The sequence below is a fragment of the Chenopodium album genome, chromosome 18 (assembly GCF_948465745.1).
Source record: "Chenopodium album chromosome 18, dcCheAlbu1.1, whole genome shotgun sequence".
Lineage (NCBI taxonomy): Eukaryota > Viridiplantae > Streptophyta > Magnoliopsida > Caryophyllales > Amaranthaceae > Chenopodium > Chenopodium album.
In genome coordinates this window covers 14,437,448-14,446,927 of record NC_137851.1, presented here as the reverse complement: position 1 = coordinate 14,446,927, position 9,480 = coordinate 14,437,448, and positions in this window count along the sequence as shown.

The following is a 9,480-nucleotide window of genomic DNA, read 5'->3' as shown; positions in this document are numbered from 1 at the left end:
AAAAACCTAGTGAAGGAAAAAGAGTACAACACTTTCGTAATACGCCTTGACATGCTGCCTCGTTAAAAACCTTACCAGGAAAACCCAATGTGGGACAAAACCATGGTTAAGGGAAAAAGAGTGCAGCGCGTATTTTTCTCCCCCTGATGAATGCATAACTTGAGATCTTCCAATGTAATGTATCCAATGCCTTAGTGACTTCACATTTGTACCTGAATAACATTCTTTGATAGCCGATCCTCCCTGATCAAACTTGAATCTTCAAATCTTCACTGTTAGGCATCTTCATTTATCCATGCATACTTGTGAGAACAATACCTATGTTGTGTTTACCACTATCTTATATCACAATTTTGTTTCAAGTTGCCTTACCACAAAATTTTGCCTACTTCTGGAGGTCGTAAAGTAGCTATTGATAATCAAATATTGATAATATTTTATGGCAACTTGTGATATATTGATATCATTATCTAAGCTTATATGAATTAGTAATAATATAACATAAGTAATTATTATATACTTTACTCATGGTTCTTCTGGACCATAATAAGATTATTCTTACTGTAATATATCTCATTACTATTCTTCTTTAGACATTTTCATTTTAGACGAGAGTTTTTCAATGAATACAAAAATCGATTAACTCTCACTTGGTTAAATTTCAGGTTGAAAACTCAATAACTTAATCACCAATACTCTCCATGAGTTTGATAACAATATCAACATTGTCATTTTTCAAAATATAGAATTTGAAGGGCTAGATATTTGAATACGTTGTATGTAAGTTCTTCGGGAACTTTTATGCATGATTCATAACATGCTATTGAATCGTCATCGTATAAACTTTCATCACAATTAATTATAAGCCCATCGAAATATATATAAATTTCTTCTTGTAAGCCTTCATCATAATTATAAACTCGTCATACCACAAACATTCACATATAACACAATTGTTGTATATAACTAAGGCATGCAATATGAGATGTAGAATTTATGATAAAATCATGAACAAAATACATATGTGATGAGTAATGCATCAAACTACATCCTATACATACAATGAGTAATGCATAAATCTAAAACTCAAACATAAAAGACTCAAAATGTAAACACTGTACAGTGTGGATTTCAGAAATCCATTTTCAAATTGGACTACTAGTCCATGATAAACTTTTGATTTATTATCTTAGTTTCATGTCGACATCAAAATGGACATATATTTCTGATCCCTTATTCACAAGTCCATTCATTTTGCATATGCATATTATGTATCGGTTCCATCATATACCGGTATCATATAATTCCTCAAGATACAATTTAATTTGCATGTTATTTTGCAATGATATCTGAATACATTTCTTATTGGTACCATCATAACTTTCTTACATCATAGGCCATCTATTGTAATAATTCAGATATCTATACCACTTTTAGGGTATTTCATACACTAGAGTATTTATATACTATTACACTATTAGTGTTAACTGCACTATCTTGCCATATATCATATATATTAGACTTATCTTTATTTTGGAACCGATCATACAACCTACACTTTAGGTGTAGTGATTCAAGTATAATTGGCAAGATTTTATCTCAATGTATACACATAATTAATATGACCAAAATGTATCTTCAACGTTATGCAACATGAGTCATAACTAAATACAAATCAAATCATAAATGTGCAACATATCTTGATAATATGTAGACAATATTGACATATAACTTTTCAAACTTACATTACAGGGATCATCAAGTTTTTGATCTTGCCAACTTATGCTAACCCTTCTCCCCCTAAGTTGGTAAAATAACTCATATATAGGGGAATTAAAATTCTTGACCAACTTAGTACATAAATTTGCAAAATAATTCATTTCATTGGGAAGATTATATATAATAAAATTTATCTCTTCTGGAGAATATTATCCATTGGGGGAGAGTATATTGTGCAGTTATTCATCATTTCTTATCTTTATTCTTGTGCTGACTGATAATAGCCCCAATAATCAAGAGATTGTTATATAAGTATAAGTCACTTGTATATAATTCACTAGACAGTGATCTTCTGATCATCAAAAGACTTTAATAATGAGATATTAGTTACTCAAAAATTTAACATACAAGTAGCCTTAGTGAGCTTTCAGTCACCTAATACGGTGAGCTTCTACTCACCTGAAACTATACAAAACATAAACTATCCTGTTGAACTTCTGGCCACCCATTACATATGCCCATACAAAGTTGTTAGAAACTTATATATATATTTATATATATACAATCTCTTGAAATTTTTTTTCGTCAAAATAAACTATTAAATTCACAATTTAAATGTATCTCAATCTCAATGTTATGTCTTGCCATTCAATTCATTTCATATATCTAACATTGAGAGAGCGTCAGCACATAATTTCTTTCATATCAAATGAAACTTCAGGTTCTCATAACGAGTATTTATTGAACCCGGATGGCCTATTTAATTTTCACATTCAATCACTTTTTATTTAAACTATATATGGTCAGTTTTCCAATTCTGTGATCACCTTATCAAATGTATTTTATGCATGGTCATGAATGTAATGTGATATAAGAACAATAATATGCATATCTTTATTCACTTGGCAAGACAACCAACTAATACATGATCGATAATAATAACTTAATTACGCTCTGCTGGAGCATTAAGTATAATCTTGATACATGCTAATCTTGTTGGACATTTCCTACTCTTCTGGAGTCTTTTGTATAAATATGGTAAAATTTAATTTTACTAAACATGATGCTTCTAGTGATCTAATAAAGTTTATCACTTCATCATCAAATTTGTCATTGTCAACAGTTGCTCCTTTCTTTTTTTTTCGAAAATTCATATTATCTATAGGTATCCATTAATCTACCACGCTTCAGGCGTCTCCTTGGTTGATTAACAACTGATATTGTCCTTTCTGGGACATAAATTTTAATGGGAGCCTTTACAACTAGTATATAGTCAATGACAGTACAATTGTTCATATATATCTCCAGGATGGTATCATACTAAAGATTTAATTATCGTGTGGCCACCTCTATCAAATAAATGTTGATATGTAAGTTAATGTATGTATCAAACTGACCATCAAAGCATTTTAGTGTTTTTGTGCAAGGATTACCTAAATTAACGGAATGAATAATATCTCCCCCTAATCCTTGCATATGGGGGCATAATATTAATCGTCCAACAACCTTTAATTAATTATATTGCGTCTTTTAAGCCAGAATTTATTTTTGGCAATGTCATGTATCAAGTCAAATGTTCCTGTTGCATTCATTTTAAATTGGAATATCTCATAAGTATGGGCATAAACATATTTATCAAGTGAGTTGCTCACAATGTCATGCATGTTCAATCTCTTGCTCATAAAGATAATATCTATTCATGTTTGCAATTCTATCTTATGAACTTTTCCATGAAGAATTATATACAATCAAAAGAACATCATGCAAGCATGCTAATCTCTATTAAGTATGCAAAATATCATTCACTTCTGGGAACGAATATATCTAGTTATTTATCAATATTCAGCTAGAATTTGGTATCTTGGATATCCAAACAAAAGACAATAATATATAAACTATATAAATTCTTTATATTTTCACATGACATTGTGTATATAGGAACACATTAATTATGTAAACGGTGGATTATCCAAGCAACATACATTAGAAACAATTAGAAATTTATTGGTCATTTATAAGTCTTCATATTATTCCTGGGGCTTTCTGGCCATTCATAAATATTTAAGGAACTTCAGGTCCATATGGTATAATTATTTAATATATAAATGACACATCAATCATTCAAAATACATTCGCATATTTTTCATATGCAATTGAAATAAATCACAAATCTATCTATCATCCATCTACATTTATTAAGGAATATGATATCATATAGTAAACATTGTCATTATTACCACTATTGCTCATAATCCCAAAATCAATTATTTTCACATAAAATAAAAGATTACCCTTATATACACATTTAAATTCAAAATACGATCAGACTACATACAAGTGTATATATATATTTCTTTATAAAGTTTGGGGAATTTTAAATCCATATAAATGAAAAAATTCATTATTTCTAATCATAACTCTTTTCAATATTATTATATTATAGTACTATTTGATACTTCACTACATAACTTGACTATTTCACTATGAAACAATCTTCAACCAAGAACTGTATGAGCATGGTACAATCACTTGATTCAATCAAGATAGACCCAAAGTAAAATCTGTAACAAAAATAATATATACATACTTCTGACAAATTCAATGTTTAGTTCTAGTGGAATAGAAGATTGGCATATATGCTTTAGTAGACTTTATAGAGAGAACAACGTAACCAAGCTAAAGATATTACAAATAAAACAACTTAAAGTGATAAGTATGCTAGGAGATAAGAATGCTAACTATAGTTGACTGTACAAGAATTATCATATGTAAATAATTATGAGGATAATAGTTTACCGTTGTTTCACTTCAATAAATATAGTTTTGACTTGTAATTATTGATCAAACAAAAATAACACATATAATATGATTTTAAACACATACTTACAATTGAACAAAATAAATTAGTCCTAATCTAACGTCATGCTTCTAGTGAAATACAAGTTTCACTTGCAATCCTCTCATTATAGATCAGACAACTTGGTCTGTACTAGTATAATACTTTAACTCTGTAGTAAGATTGAATCGAAAAAAAAATATATATATATATATATAATTATATATAAGATTGAAAACCAAAAATTATACTCCGTACTTATTTTAAATCTTCAAAACTAATGCTCCTTAGAATATCATTGAATCTATAAAAGGGCATAATGATGGATACTCTACATCAATAGTCCATATATACTCAACTAGGCAACAGATACCACTAACATCAAGTTGAAATAATAGTACACAAATAATAATATCAATCATCATATGAATGTTTCAAGCTGCGTCGTGTCTCATTACTACGAGTAGAAGAAAAGCACAACTTTAACATCCTATCATAATTTAACAAAGCAACCTCCAAAATGAGTTCATGTAACTATCTACTAATAGGCTTACCAGAGATACTTGCTATGTATGTAGTAGTTGTACGAAAGATTGACAATGATCATGACACAATTTATTTATTATTTACCAAAGTTTATCAGAGAAAAAATAAAATAATACGAGACGTAAAAAAAACTTCCACCAATTCAATAAATCCACCATCATCCAATAATGCTTATATAATAAGCCATAATTCATTATAATAAGGTAGCAATGATAATCCTAAATCAATAGCATACAAATAAACATAATAATCATGGAATCATAGAGAATAAAGTAATACTCCGTAATTCTTAGTATTGGGCAGTTGGCATTTTGCAACACCTTCAATGCAGGGTTATCAAATTGCATTCCTCAAGCATATAAGGAGATTATACAATAATAAATAAATAATTGATTTTAATAAATTGAAGCATCTATCAAACTCCATACAACAAATATAATCAGTGTCGCATACCGATATATATATATATATATATATATATATATATATATATATATATATATATATATATATACTTTGCATTAATCGAAAGACTACATGTTTATAAAATCGAAATATTGTTCAATCGTAACACAAAAATAGTGATGAATTCATGATAAATTTCATACTAATTAATCCAATAAATACAAAAGACTAACCTCGATGATGATTGATTTCCCTCATATTTTTGGATGACTGATTTCCCTCATATTTTCGTCGAGTTAATCGGCATAGTATTGGTTTTCTGTCTCCCTTTACTCAACCAATTATGATTGATTTTCCTTAGCGATGGTGCTGATAACGTGTTATAAAAATAAGAGAAAGAGAAGAAAGTAGGAGAGAGAATAGATCGATATTCTTATTCAATAATATGTGGGAGTATACATATATTTATACATGAGATATAACTAGGGTTTTGGAGAATAATAGTATCTAGAATATTCCTGAATAATCCTAGGGATATAATGGGCATCCACTAATACATATATTATATAACATACAATACATTTTTATCAATTGTCATTATCAATTAATTTGCTCTGTACTTCTGCAATCAGCAGCTACATACTACATTCTAGTATTCTACATACTAATTTTTTTTTTTTGACGCAACTAGATACTACAATACTATTACTTGTTTATACTTTATAAGATACTCAATTTCACATACAACATTATCAATTAATTTATCACTTATCATTGTTGTTAAACCTTGCAAGATTATAATCAATTATTCGATTATGTATAGAATTACTGAAAAATAATTTAGTAGTATAAGCAATTGAGCATTATTAAAGACCCAAAAAAGGGGGCAAAGTCATTAATCAAACAAATTCCTCACAAAATTTACAGAAAAAAGTCTCATACATCATACCAAAACAACAATTATGAATGAAACTAGTTCAAATTAAGGAAGAATAAAAAAAAAAAAATACCAATTCAATTAAGGTGAATTTCTAGGGTTGAAATTAGAATCCTCTTAAGAATTGGTTTGAATATAGAAAATTGAATTTTGATATTGAAGAGAAATTGAAGAAAGGTTAACTAAATTAGTGGGGGAACAAACTAAAAGAGAAATTGAAGAAAGTTTAAGTAATTAGTGGAGGGAAAAATTAAAAAAAGTAGAGGATGAACTATCAAGTATGCGAACAATGAAGAGTCTGGAAAATGAAGTATTAGAAAATGAAGTATTAGAAAATGAAAAGTCTCTGAGTCACGAAAGTTATATTGTAAAAAAATAAATAAATAAATAAATAAATAACAGGTTTTTGCTCTTTGAAGGCTCGAACCTTGCATTCCTTGTGTAAAATTCCAAAGACTCACCACTAAACCAAGAGCAAACTTATTTAATATAGAGGAGTTGAATAATATATAACACAAAAGTTTACAGGGGCCCAATTACAAAAATTAAGGGCCGCGGGATTGGGCTGCAGGGGCCGGACCCCTGCCAGCCCCCCCTTGTAGCTCCGCCCCTGAATTCATAGGTAGCTAAGGAAAAAAAAAACATCTAGATCATGTACATTGATATAAATTATATAGGAGCTATAGCCGTTGCATTCCTATTCGTACAATATTACAAGAGTCATTCTCATATAAATTGTGTTAACAATTGGGGCTCCTAAATTTTCTTTATATTGACTAGCTTTATTGGTACATACTTTTTTTTTTGGTAAATTATTTCGTGTACTTCCAAGGTTTTAAAAAATGCACCATGTACCCTTGAAAACTTTCAAATGCACCATGTATTAATGAGGTTTTTAAATAAATGTACCAAATATCCTAATTCTCTAACAAATGCACATATCATTGACTTTTACAACTAAAATCATGCCCACACACGCACTCACTTTAGTACTCTAAATTTATGCAGTAAAACCGTTTAAAAGCGTACATTACATCAAAATTTGAACTCCGTCGATCATTCTAAATCCTAAACTTTTGATTGTTAGAATTTGCTTTATTAATTAAGTTTACTTTATAATTCAATGGTTTAGCATTAAGTAGCATTAAATTGTAATAATTTAATAGAAGTTGATGCTTAGAGGGTCTCAATTTAACAAAATTATGGAGTAACATTTATTGTGAGTCTAAGGGTATTTAGTACAAGTTTTTACAAACCTCAAGGGTACACGGTGCATTTAAAAGTTTTTAGGGGTATATGGTGCATTTTTTAAAACCTCAGCGGTACATGGAACAATTTCCCCTTTATTTTTTTTAAGGGGAACACATCGAGCAAATAGATTAATCAAAGGACAAATTGTCCGAGAATATATTGAGGGAGATATCCGGAGGACAATGATTAATCCACACTTTATTCTATCTCAAAAGAAATTACCCTAGCAAGATGATGAGCTACCCAACTGCCCCTCCTTTTGACATGAGACATAGAAAATTAATTTAAATTACAACTTAAAGACAAAATTTCCTCAATCACACTATCTAAATCAGAGAAGAACACTGCTGCTTTCGAAAGGCTCCCAATAAGAACTTCACAATCATATTCAAGCACAACATCCTCCAAACCATACCTCTTGGCTAGCTTAACTGCCATAAGAAGAGCTTTTGCCTCTGCAATCTCTGGTTATTTCTATCTCATTTGCTACCTTGTTTCCAATACACATACTTCGTATTAATTAAGGGTAATGCTATCTTTTCTAATGTAGTATTAATTTAGGAATGCATGACAAAATCACGTACAAATCAGTGTAATTAATATTACATTTTCATTTATTTTTCCATTTTTAGCTCCTTATATAGTTATATGTAGCCCTTAAGGCTAAGTATAACATTCTCCATTTATTAATCATAAATAACTTAATTAAATGGTAAACGGATGGTCATTAACTTGGTTAATGCAAACATAATAATACATACGTGGTAAACGGATTAAATTATTGTTAGATTTATGACTGGGGTTCCATTTTTTTTTTGATGCAAACGAGGGGCTAGGCCCCGAAGAATAAAAACAAACTAAACAGAAATTAAACGTGGCAAAGCCACCCCAACAATATCATCATGCAGAATACGTCCTAATTCAATAGGCGGGAATTGAATTAACTCTCTATTGTTGTTCTGTACGACACCTTAATTTATGACTGGGGTTCCATGCATGATGGATGAGTTGCATCCACTCATCCAGCCATCCACCAAATGACACGTCCCTTTCTTAGAAGTTTGTGATTACTCTGTATTCAGCCAAATTCACCCAACCACAATTAAGAAAGGCACGTGTCACTTTTTCGCCCCGACAACTAGCATCGGTTATAAGTCTTGTAACACTGACGAATTATTCCTTGTAATACTAACTGAGTATTCTTTATAACACTAACGAAGTAACCCCAAATATGACTAGCTACACAATATATGAGCATATGAGTTATGACCAACCAGGCAACCACTATCAAAATTTGTGTAAAAATGTATATATACTCTAGGAATTACTCCGTACTAATTACGACGAAGTTATAAAGAGAGAATATTTTCTATACAATGGATTATTAACGACTTCAATTGTCATATAAACTACTGCATCACCCTAAAATTAATTAGTCAAAAGTATAAGATATTCAAACACATAACAACGAAAGTCTAACTATACCATTTTGTCTAAATTTCATACTGAAATCAATTAGTCAAAAGTAAATTGAAGGTTATTTCGTAATTATCTAGCTTCCTCCTAATTTTCTCCAACTTTACATGTAACTTGTTCTTTTCACACCTTAAGGTCGTATAGATCAGCGTAATGATATACTTAAGCATTATAGATTGTTCTGTGAAAGTTGCTTGAGACAAAAGTCGGCCACACTACGTGTCAATAGTCTAGTACATAGTACTGCGCTTAGTTTTTCTTAAGTTTGAGAGCTACTAGCCTACTATACTACCAATTATGTCAACTCATT